This window comes from Zosterops lateralis (genome assembly GCF_965231275.1).
Source record: "Zosterops lateralis genome assembly, chromosome: 1".
Lineage (NCBI taxonomy): Eukaryota > Metazoa > Chordata > Aves > Passeriformes > Zosteropidae > Zosterops > Zosterops lateralis.
In genome coordinates this window covers 79930717-79943371 of record NC_139762.1, presented here as the reverse complement: position 1 = coordinate 79943371, position 12655 = coordinate 79930717, and positions in this window count along the sequence as shown.

Genomic DNA, 12655 nt, shown 5'->3' with positions numbered 1-12655 from the left:
GCTTGACTCCAGCAGCCAGGTGACTTGTCTAAGACTGACCTCTCTTTTTCACAACAAACCTAAACTAGTTCCAGTGGGACTATGGTATTTATGTTAAGGCTATAGCACAAAAACACAGCACTGCATTTTTCAGCAAATTCATCATGACATGCTACAAGAAAAATTTGGAAACATGAAATCCAGTGAAAAAATCCCCATTGCGTTTCTTAACCTGGAGACAGGAAAAAGGCAAAGAAAAATCTGATCATGGTTATACAAAAGATGATGACAAGATAAACCTTTTTTATGTGTCTACTGTTTTCTCCCTTTTACTGTACTTCATAATTAAAAATGTACAGACTCATACACAGCATTCAGGAGGACTTTTTTTTTTTTTGCTTTCTAGTTACATATATAGTCATATTCATTTATTCATATATAAGGACAAAGTATACAGACAGGGATAAAAAAAAAAAAACTACAAAACCCTAAAATGGTATCCATCCTAACTGCTCCTGCAATAGAAGAGATAAACATGCCATACTTGAGCACCTCTGCACAGCTATGAAGGAACTGCCACTGTGACACAAGCAGCAGGAGCTGCAAAGCCACTCTAAATTGAGCCAAGGACTGAAGAGGTCTGTGATACAGATGAGCAGCACAATCACACAGTAGTTTCCCTATTGTTTTTCATCAACCTTCTGGAGTTCCCAGCCTTGGAGGACTCATGTTCAGGATGAGTGAGACCCAGTCTTCCTCTCCTCCCATTGAGATGCAAAAGTAACTATGGGATAAGTTTTGAATGACCAAGATTTCATACCATACACAAGCAGCTTCTCAGACAACTGATTCTTAATCCCATTACTCATAGTTCAAATGTCAGACTTGACCTTCACCTTTCACTTTCAAGTTCCCACCCTGTTTTATTTCTCTTGCATCTTTTTCCTGTTATAGAAGGATTTGTAGTTTTCCATATCATGGCTATTCAGCAATTCAACAGCTCCTTAAAAAGCTAATTTAGGATTAAATACCTCTTCTGACAAGTGTTACATAACATTTCCTATTTAAAGGCAGTATCAGTGCCAAGTAATTTATGATTTCAGATTATAAACACTTTGAAAAAATGTCATCATTAAATTCCACACTCGTAAGCTTTCTTGATCTCTTTGATAAACTTGCGACAGATAACCTGGAGTTCTCCTCTGGGGGGTAGTGGAAGAGAATCCTTTTTCCTTGTCTTATACGCACTGTCTTACATAATTTTTTAGAAGTGGTCCCCATGTCAGTACTGATGGCAGCAAAATGTCAAATTTGATATCAATGCTGTTATCCAAGAAATAGAGTCCAGTAGCCAAATTATAACAGGGAAAAATTTAACCATTTTGGGGTAAATATTTATTCTTTTTTGGTAAATGAAACTCAAATAGCCCAAGACTTCATGAAGGCATGCATGAATAGGTCAATGTTCTACCACCAACTGCCACATTAACCCTAGCTGATAGATACATGTCATTGTAGCAGACCATATTCAGTAAGTCCTTTACCCCAAATGAATTCCTTTTTCACTGCCATGATATATATGAACAGTTGTAAGTCAAATCAGAGCCATGTTCACATTAATATCTCTTACCACCACAGGTTATTTCCACTAGCTTAAAGAACTAAAACAACAAACTGCTTCCACTGCAGGAGCAGTTACACAGCCAGAGTTGTGGGTTTGACAACATTACTTATTCCACAAAGGAATATGAAATAAAACTTCAGTCTGCAGTAGACTTGCCAGCTATGTTCCACTGCTAGAGTCACATCACAAAGCTTTTTCAGCTTAGACATATCCTTAGGAGACTTTTTAGCTCAAAAATCACTATATAGGTGGTAGTTATACACAAGATCTTTAGAAAATTTCTCTTTTCTTCATCCCAGGATAAGGATGCTGACTTTTGAAACTCAGTTGTTCTGGGGAGGTTCTTTTTTGGGGGGTGGTTGGTTGGGGATTTTTTCATATTACTTGTGTTTAATTTAAATTAGTTTTGGAAACAACTAAAACAATCTGTTTTCACTTAACAGAAATATTTCACTTGATGGTGTTAACATGTTCCAGCCTCTTGCTTGGCATGTGGTGGGGAAGTGCAGAGGAAGAAGGAAAGGAAGAAGACTGAAAATTAGACTGAAAAGTAGACTGATCACGTAACACCAATAATTTAGGTATAAACAGTTTTTTATCAAAACACGATAGTGCTTATTTTCAGTTATGGTTTTGGAATTCTGGGAAGTGTGATGCTATACTGAAACAAGCTTAAAAAAATATTCATGTTAAGACTCACCTGTCAAGAATAAGGTTTATGCATAATAAAGGCATATGCAAAGTAGGCAAAGACTCAGAATTTCTTAATACCATACTTCAAAGGCATTTAAAAGAATCCTTCTGGTAACAAGTGTGAGGTTCTGGGTGGGAAATTATTTTTCAACTTATTTAGAGATGTTCATTAACCCTCACAATTAACACTTAATTCTGAAGTTTCAGATGTTTGGGTTTGGTTCTTGTCTTTTAATTGAAGTATTTAAGCCTCAATCACTCTGCCCACTCCTAGTATTTTCCATTATCTTAATCAGTTCTGGGTTTCAGCCTCTGAAAAATAGTTATCATTTTGAGCCTTTTATTTTTGTCCCTTAATTATTCTTTCCTTTGACTAAGTGACTGGTTGCAAATACACATTCCACACCTACACTCATGTGCACCACCAAAATCCTAAAGACATAGCAAAATAACTCTTTTTAAAAAATTTGATATTTACAAGCTTTGCAAAGGTATGGTATTAGAGCAAACTGATTTGGAGGATGCAGATTCCCGTGGAAGAGTTAGGGTAATGTCAGTTTTCCAAGGCTTTTGATAAAGAAGGGAGAAATGGACTTGATTCTGTCTGCATACCACATAAGGCCATTTTTGCATACTTTGGGGGGTGGGGAGTAGATATAAAGAATTTTGAGGACTTCAATTAAGACCTTGACGTTTTGATATATAAAGAATATCTGCTTATTCTATTTGTTTAAATAAATAGAATCTAAACTGAATTTAAGATGAAAATCTGTTGAGTGCTAGTAAGCTAAGATAATTATTCCACCTGCATAAAGTAATGCAAATACTCCTTAGGTAAGTCTAATTTGGAGCATAAACTTGGAAGTTACTAATTTACAAATTTACTGGCTAATTTGTGGTTAAATGATGAGCCAATTAAATAAACATCCTAGACTCTCTTTTCAAAGAGCAATACTTCCAAGTCAGAATGTTAAAACAATCTGGGATGGCAACTAATGAGGTTCAGCATCTTAATAATGCTTAAGTGATTTTTGAAGCAAAAAAGTCTAGCTGTTTTACTGGTCAGAAAAAAAGGCAGATACCCATAAGCCATATGTATTAAATGTCTGCAGTAACATCTTTGAGATTTTTTACACTTTAATTATTGTACACTTGCAGGGGGAAAGATACCCAGAAATGTGCTGCTTAGATGAAATGAACAGCTGAAGCAATACAAACTTGGTGCAAGGATTTCTGTATTTAACCTTCAACGACATTTAAAGCTTTCCAAGATGTAGAAGAGTTTGCACTGGTCCCTCATGACTAACAAGTCCATAACTGCTGCAATACATGCCTGGAGCACCACTTGGTCAGATCCACAAGCCTCGGGAGACCCTGCTGTTGGCTGGAAGTCCAGCTGTTATCGACAGAGGCTTAAGTGATCTCCTTCTCTAATTTCTCCCTGTAAGTGTCAACACACACTGATTGAGATGTCCTGAGATGTATCTGACCTCGCAGACAAAAAACTACCACTAAAAGCCATGTCACTGCAGTGCTGACCAAGTGACACATCAATAGAAAAAACAGCTTGTTATCAATAAAATAATGAATTTCCTTGAGAAACACCACATCAACTGTATGCCCAGGATAGAACTGAGCTTATCTTTCAAAAGTAAAGGCAGATGAAAAAGGTTAAAAATTGCACACCACTTTAGACGTCTCACACCTGGAACCAGTAGTACAATCTGATAACTACTTGTAAGAACCCCCTCTCAAAAAGGCCCTGGGTCTACACCTGAGAGAGATAATTCCTGTCTCAATGAGATAACAAGGTCATTTCCTTGAAAACCCTGAAATTAAGAAACAGGATAGTTTTGCAGGGAAGACAGAGAATAAGAGCAACAGCAACCCCAACAGTAACAACCAGCTCATTATACAAGGATTAGAGATTATACACCATTGAGTAGTGCTTACATTTAATCAGCCAGAGGTATACCACTGTATCAGGCTGCTCTGCAGCAACGTGCCAAGACACCTCTCAATCTCTCATTTTCATAGGTCTGTTGAAAGGGAGAGGGCAAATGTTTTCAACTGGGCTCTTTTCAAAAAAATCTGAAAATTAACAGAATACAGCTAATACAGAGACATATGCAGGCTTTTTAAGACAGCTTATTTTAAAATTATCAAGCAAAAAAATGGTATCAGATAATTCAATGAGATATGGAGACTGAAAGAAAGAAGACCAGGGAGGAGGTGGTCAAAGTAGTCTACTCACATTAACCCTTATTTAAGACACATTTCATTAAGGACATAGTCTCATTTTCATACTTCAGCTTAGTAGACTTTTTTCTCCCAGTAGTGGATCTGAGGGGGAGGGGACAGAAAGATTTAACAGGGATTTCCAAGGTTTGGAAATTCATTAAAGTAGACTGTTGTAACAATTTAGAACTCTAAACTGCTGAATCAAGATTGCTACACAAGATTAGGTTTGACAGACATTTGAAAAAAGAATCCGTTAATGCCTCAAATGCATTTGGTTAGGGAAATAAAGCTTAGATCCAGATTTGTTCGTACTCTCTAAAAAATAGAGAAGGAAAAATATATTTCTCAGAGAACAAATATTAGTCAATATTAAGTCATGGCACTAACAAACATTTTTCCTCTATCACATTTGTACAGAGCTGCAATTAAAGACTTATTTAAAGAAAAAAGATCTTATTAATAGGTTGTTACTTTCTATAAAATCAATTTCAATTCAGTAGCCCTGATTAAGTCTCAATTTATAAAAGTGGAAGGAGGCCAACATAGAAAATCGGTGTAACTCCCTAACAACATAGATTCTTTTTTTTTAGAGAGCAGTTCTGAAATAGATTACAAAGCCTTCTAATGAAAATCAATGACATTTTAAAGTTAAAGGCTTAAAGAGCAATCAAAGATGGAAAATGCCAAAAATGGAAACACATGTTTAAACACTGATTCTTTGTTGTGTGCCCAAATTGGCTTTGTCAGTTCCTAAGCTTAAGGCAAAAAAATTGACTTTTTGAACTGCCACTATCAGACATAGGGCAAAGAAAGGTCTCTATAGACCCACGTGTGGAGTGCTGGGTGACATCTTCTGTTAGACTGTCCATGGCTGATGTGAAGTTGTATTTTGTGTGCATCCACCCTCAGAATCCTCTCACTGGGCACCTCCTCTCCTCAGCTGACATGGCATTCATGCCCCAGCCCACGGTGTTCTTCTTCCCTATTCCTGCAACTTCACACTGCTGGCCCTGGGCTTAACCAGAGAGTGCTTTAAATGGTTATGGGTCTGCTTTAGCTGGAACTGCAAATATTGATAAGGGTCAAGAAAGGATGGGAATATAATTTCCTACAGCTGGACAGTGGCTCTGGTTATTGAGAGCAGTCCTGAGGAGAAAGTCTCGGAGGTCTTGGTATACAAGAAGATTGACATGAGCCAGAAATGTGCACCTGGAGGCCAGAAGGTCAGTAGTATCCCAGGCTCCATCCAAAGCAGCATGGGCAGCAGGTGAGGGAGGGATTCTGCCCCTCTGCTCTGCCCTGGTGAGACCCCAACTGCAGTGCTGCAGCCAGCTCTGGGGCCCCAGCATAAAAAGGATGTGGACTTGCTGAAGCAAGTCCAGATGAGGACCACAAAAATTATCAGAGGGATGGAGAACTTCTCCTATGAACACAGGTTGAAGGGTGTTGGGGTAGTTCAGCCTGGAGAAGAGAAGGTTCCAGGGCAAACTTATAGCAGCATTCTAGCACCCAATAGAGGCCTACAAGAGAGCTGGACAGGAACTTTTTACATAAGGGCATGTAGGGATAGGACATGGGATAATGGCCCTAGGCTGAAGGAGTGTAGGCTTAGATTAGCTATTAGGAAGAAATCTTTTATAATGAGGTTGGTGAGACACTAGATCTGGTTTCCCAGAGAAGGCTATGGATGTCCCATCCCTGGCAGTGCTCAAGACCAGGCTGGATGGGGCTCTGAGCAACCTGGACTATTGGAAGGTGTCCCTGTCCACATCAGGGAGGCTGGAACTATCTGATTTTTAAGGTATCTTCTGACCCAAACCACTCCATGATCCTGTGACTCTACAATGACCTATTTTCTAGAGCTTGACAAGAGATTCTTTTGCTACTGCTTTATGCCAACTGCCATGATGTGCTTTAACCTTGTTGTGATAATGGTCTGAGTGAGTCCTTGTGCACCCACCCTTTAAGTCACTTAGAAAAGAAAGAGCAGCTGAACAGGCTGCAAATATATAATGCCAGACCTAAACAGACCCGAGACCAAGGGGGAAGCTTGCCTGCCATGCAGACAGTATTTCACCACTCCCAGAGAAGGGCCAAGGACATCAGTGCTGCCCTGCCCCTGTCCTCAATGCCACTGACCTCAGGACCCAGGCGATGTTACATGAACATGACACAAAAGGAGTCGATTCAAGGACAGTTATGAACAACTTTAAAAATAATGTTAATGAGTTCTTTTGAGTCCAAGACAACCTGGTATTATTAGTCCAATTAAAATGACACTTTTTGATTAGACTGCTACAATTTCAATTAGACTAGCAATAAATTCTTTTCTTTGTGTGTAAGGTGTGCTTCTTTGACCTACAAAAATATATCAGGTGCAGTGCAACACTGTACACTTCTCAGCATGATTGTTTAGCTTCTGCTTTCTGCATTCATGAAGAACACAAATCCCTGTTCTTTCCCAACAGTGCTCCTCTTCCCTGCTCTCCATTCATAGTGGTAGAATGGATGCTTTAAGATTTTAGATTTTACATTTTTCAAATCCAGTACTGAATTAATGCATAGCTCTAATATAACTAAACTCCATATAAAGTGTAATTAACTGTCTTCACATTTTGGTTAGACAAAACAACCCCTCTGGGCCTGTGATCCAAGGACACATCACTGACTCAGGCCTGGAAAAGTATAAACAAAAGTGAATTGAGGGGGGAGCAAAGTGCGGGTATATGACTTCATTATCTGAATGCTGTAATTGGAGAATTAATGCCCGATATGCAAATAAACCAGACTTACATCTGTCTGAAAAACTTGTGACCATCGTCCATCTTGGGTGTAGCCTCTGTGAGGCTTTTGACTGCTCAAGGTGAATCTATTGAAGATAGATTAGTAAATTTACTTTAGTAAATACCCACATTATTCTCTTAACTCTCTCTAACCTCTGTTCTAGGTAGCCACTCCAAAGCATCAGAATAACTGGCACAGTAGCAACAGCATCTTCCTTGTGCCTCCCTTCTATCTGTTGGCCAGAAACAAACAACCAACTAAAACAAAAAAGACACACCTCTTCCTCCACCATGCATTTTTTTCATCCACAGCTAGCACAAGCACCAATCCCAAGGCTGTTCAACAAAACTTTACCAGGGAAGAAGGGATGGGTGCACACTGCATTAATGCAGTCAAATGTAAACAGGGGCGCAGTGTGTGTAAACAGTAGAGATGCTTTATTCATGGAAATGAATAAAGCATCTCTACTTTATTCCATGCTTCACTGCATGGAAAATGTATGTGCTTGCCTGCTCTGGATAAACACACTAACTCCATAATGTGAGTTCTCATAATTCTGAATGAATGCATAAGTGAATGAATGCTGAAATGAATACAGGATACTAACAGCGCACAGAAAATAAACTTTCACAAATCACCTTCACATCAATATCGGGAACTTTCTGCATTCTTTAGAGCTTCCTTTTCAGAACTACAAACCTGAGACATCAAGTAAAATGTATTAGCATAGGAACACCATTCTTCATGTATCATAGGAGAGCAGTAACATTTGTCTATCAGCCTGAGACAGAAGTAGTTTTTAATCGCTACCAAATCTCCCACTTGCAGAAATAATTAATATTATTCAGCTTTATATCACAGATTGAATTTGTATGAATTCAAATGGACTCTTCTCTGTATGACCTAATAATTTCCTTCTTTTTTTGACTACCTAGTGCATAAAAATGTTATTTTATACACATATCATTACCAAACAGTACACTTAAATTAAATTAATTTACTTCTGCTTACTAAACCTGTTCATGCACACACATGTTGATATCTATCTGAAAGCACACTACATGAAATTTCACTTTCCCAAGATAATAATTTGTACTTCCACAAAATATTATAGGTACAAGCTTATAAAAGGGTGGCAAATAAAATCCTGAAGCATTAGAAAACAAAGACCACAAACATCCCCACCACCAAGTCCAAATAATAATCAAGATAATTTCCAAAAGAGAAAGAGGCAGCAGAAAGAGTTGAAGAACAAAGTACATTGAGTAATGACCTTGGTACCTTCTCCACTAAGAAGGGAGGAAAGGAGAGGAGAGGAAAGGGGAAAGAATGGGGAAGGGAGGATATAGTTCAATTTGCACAGACCTACAGTGATCATCTAGTCCAGCTGCCTTACCAACTCAGGGATGACCAAGAAATGAATCCCATTATGAAGGGCACAATCAAATGCCAAATATTTCTTTTTTCTAGGCACTGGTAGGCATGGGGCATTGATCACCTGTCTAGGAAGCCTGTCCCAGTGTCCAGTCACTGAACTTTGGTCTGCCACAGAATGACCAGGTACCTGTACCCAATGATCATCACAAGTCCCTGCCATCTAGAACAATTCTACGGTATGGTATGCTAATTTATTTGTTCATATAGAAGACAACCCCTCAATTTTCCTACACACAGAGAGAATACATTTATCTAAAACTGTGGAGTTCACATTCATAATCTGCAGTCTTCACACAAAGCTGAGCAATTTCAGCATTGTGTATCTGTTTTCAGAATAGATATAACTAGAGAAGTACAATCTGTTTACTCTTCATGTCAGGTCAGCCTAGTGTTTCTTAGCTTTGATATGCCTCCATGCATAAACCCAACTACCAAATTTATTCTCAACCCAAGTGGTTACTCCTTCAGACTTTCACTTGTCCAATGGCTTGTGGCAACTCCTACCCCCATCTCCAGCACATACTGCCAGTCAGAAGAAACACCCCAAGCATCACTCCAAGTTTCCATCTCATAAAAAAAGCATAAGCAGTCTCTTCTGAAAAGGAATATTTTTCAGAACCAAGGAACACAGAAGAATGGGGTGTTCCTAGTGAATTTCTCCACCACTTAGAAAGAGAAAGAAGTCACACATATTTGCATTTACTAAAAAAATGTGATCTACTTTCAGATGAAGAAAAAGAAAAACTTCAAGAAACTCAATTTTATTTGATGAAAATATTTGATAATTAATTTTTTTTTTCTCATCTGTGTCCTCATTTGCAATATCTCCTTGTTCACCAAATAGATTACTAAATTAAATGGAATTTTTTCATAGGTGCTCAACCTGCCAATTGTGCAGCACTGCTTTTTCTCTACAATTACATTTCACAGATAAAATGCTTTGTTTTACCATTTAATTTCTATTATAGTAGCAACAAAGAAATATTAATTATATATTCCCATTGCAACTATGAAATTTAAGCTCTTCCACTCATTCACAGACAAATGCTTCCTTTTCCAGGTGGATAAAACATTTTTAAACCATTTTAAAAACTGGCAGTACTAGAATAAATGCATCAGTAATTATTTAAAAAATAAAAACAAAAAAACAAGCTGAAGCCCTGATACAACAGCAGCTTCTGAATGACTTTGAAGTTTCATAAAATTACAAAACAAAATGTGACCATGTTTAACAGTGAATGTATTTTTAATCAAATTTTTTCAGCTGATGGTTTTACATATCCTAAACAGCTTTTGAAATGACAAAAAAGTGGAAGAATCTGGTCTAGGAAGGATGTTCTACCTCCACCATCTTCAATTGCAAACCTTTTAGGGTTCCTATTCTAAAACACCTCAAAACACTCCCCACAGCTCACAGAAGTTCTAACAGAGGCATATGAAAACCACACATGGTCCTTCTCTCCTTGTAACTGATGTATTCACTATTACACAAAAATTCAACCCATGCCACCACAGGACTTCAAGCCATGTCTGCTTTGCTTTGACCTGAATGGTCTCAGAGAGCCAGTTCTCAGTTCTCACATTTATAATCATAGACTCCTGTAAAATGGACACAGACAGACAGCTCCAAGTACTATGATCACTTTGCAAATTAGTACAGTAGCTTGGAACACAAATAGAATTTCTCAGAGTCCTCTAGCAACTAATATCTAAATGCAAATCAAAGCATATTTAATGAGGGCCCCAGTACCAACTATTTATCTTCTCTCATTGACCCTTTTCCAGAAATGGGTGTAAAAAACTCAAAACAACTGCCACGGGCGTCACAATGACAGTTTTCTTTAAGCATAACAATGACTTTATCTATGTTATTGAAACTGGTCATTTTTATGACTATCAGTAAATACAGAATTATTACACTCACTTATTAACATCATCGTCAAGCAATTGCTTCACTGTGCCTTCATCTGCATTCTAAAGCAGCACTTGCATTATTTAAGACTCCTTTAATGTAAATTCATAGGCCCTGACAACAAACTACATTTGCTCCAGTTAGAAGTCAGCTTTCTGCACACAGTGATGTCATTTTTGATCCTCACTAATAAGTTATAATAAAGACATTTTTGTGGCAGATAGATACATACAAATGTCTCCTGTTGTCTAAATCAACTTGTTAACATACCAGCAACACTCAGGACTTTGGTAGCTATTTTGCCATTAAGCACATGTAAAAAATATGAACTGGTTCAGATGAAGTAGCTACTAAGCACATCTGACATTACCTATCCGTCACAAACATCTCATCAACTTAATTTTGAGACTATTTTATTATTCCCAGAAATGTTTCAAAACAAGCATGTGATAATTCAACATTAAGAGACTGCATATGTGAAACATGACATTATTCAGAATACTAAATTGTCTTTCTCAAAATGGTTTCAGAGTATTCCCACAAATTCCTATTACATCATTCAGGCTACTTATTAAATTCTTATTTTTGCTGTTTGGGTTTGTGTGTGTGTTTGCTGGGGGTTTTCTGTTTGTTTGGACTTTTTAATAAAAGTAATTCTAATTGATGCAGATGAATAAAATAGGACCATCTGAGTTGAAACACTTTTTATTACATGTGGAGGTTAAGGACCACCAATAGAGAGACAGATAAAAGTGATACAAAATCTTTAACACATTCTGCTATAACACAGCTGCCTAAAGGATGCCAAAATTAGAAATGAGTAGAGTGTTTTCTGCTTGATTATTCACAGCTGAACACAATAGTCTGCGCTTACAGCTTCAGGAAATAACCTTTTTATACAATTTTTTTGTTGGTTTAAGTAAAAGATAGTACAATGCACATTGAATATTTAGTTTCACTGCAAGTGTTTTCAAATAGCATAAAGTAAACCAAATGGAATTACTGCACTTAGGTGCTCTTAATTATATATAAAAATAAACCTTTTTTAGTCATGAATGTCTGTGATCAAGTAATAGACATAATCCCTTGTTGCTGACTAGATCTCTGGGTTTTTAAATGGATGTTTAAGTAGGTAAGACCAAAACCAGTTGAACAGAAGACCGTATTTGCTTAACAACATCACATTTTTGTTTTTACAGTATACACACATAGGTGCTTGCTTCTTCCAGGTATTGTCTCTTTTGCTTAAAATACAATTTTACATAGCTTTACATGCCATGTGAAGACAGTACTAACAGTAGCTTTGAGGATAGTTTAAAACTTGCAGATATAGATATGTTTTCTGCCTTCTCCAGATGCCAGCTCAGTGCAAAGGATGCAACACGTGGGAAACACCCATCTTCCAACTGCAGGCACACTGTGGTGACTGCTAACATTTGTTTCTGCACTGAAGGGAAGATGAGAACTGTGTGTCAAACACCAACAAAGAGCATGCCAAGACAGCTTATCCTCACTTGGAAAACTTCATATAGAATATAATCCCTGTTTCAAGTTTTTGTTTAATAAAACATGTTCCTGGCAGATGTAGTCAGCAGTGTACTTCCTTTCGCTGTCCTCTGCATCCCACCCACACACATCTCCAAGGATGCTGTACCCACAAAACAGATTCAATATACAACAAATCTGAAGTGGAAAAGAGTGCATAAAACTCTGGAAGTTCATTAGTATTTCTGGAGTTCTATTCCTGCATCTGAAGCAGTCATCATATATTTGCTATTAACATAAATTTATTCAAATATGAAGAAGCTGTTACAGCATTTTTCTATCTGCAGTTCTTGAAACATGTTGTGATGATTAAAAATCCCACACACATTGAGAAAAATTTACAGTGCATAAATTTGTTGCAATACCCTCATACCCTATGTTCATTTGAAGTGCTCCAAGCACACTATGTTAAATTACAGACCCTTGACTCTGTAGTGGGT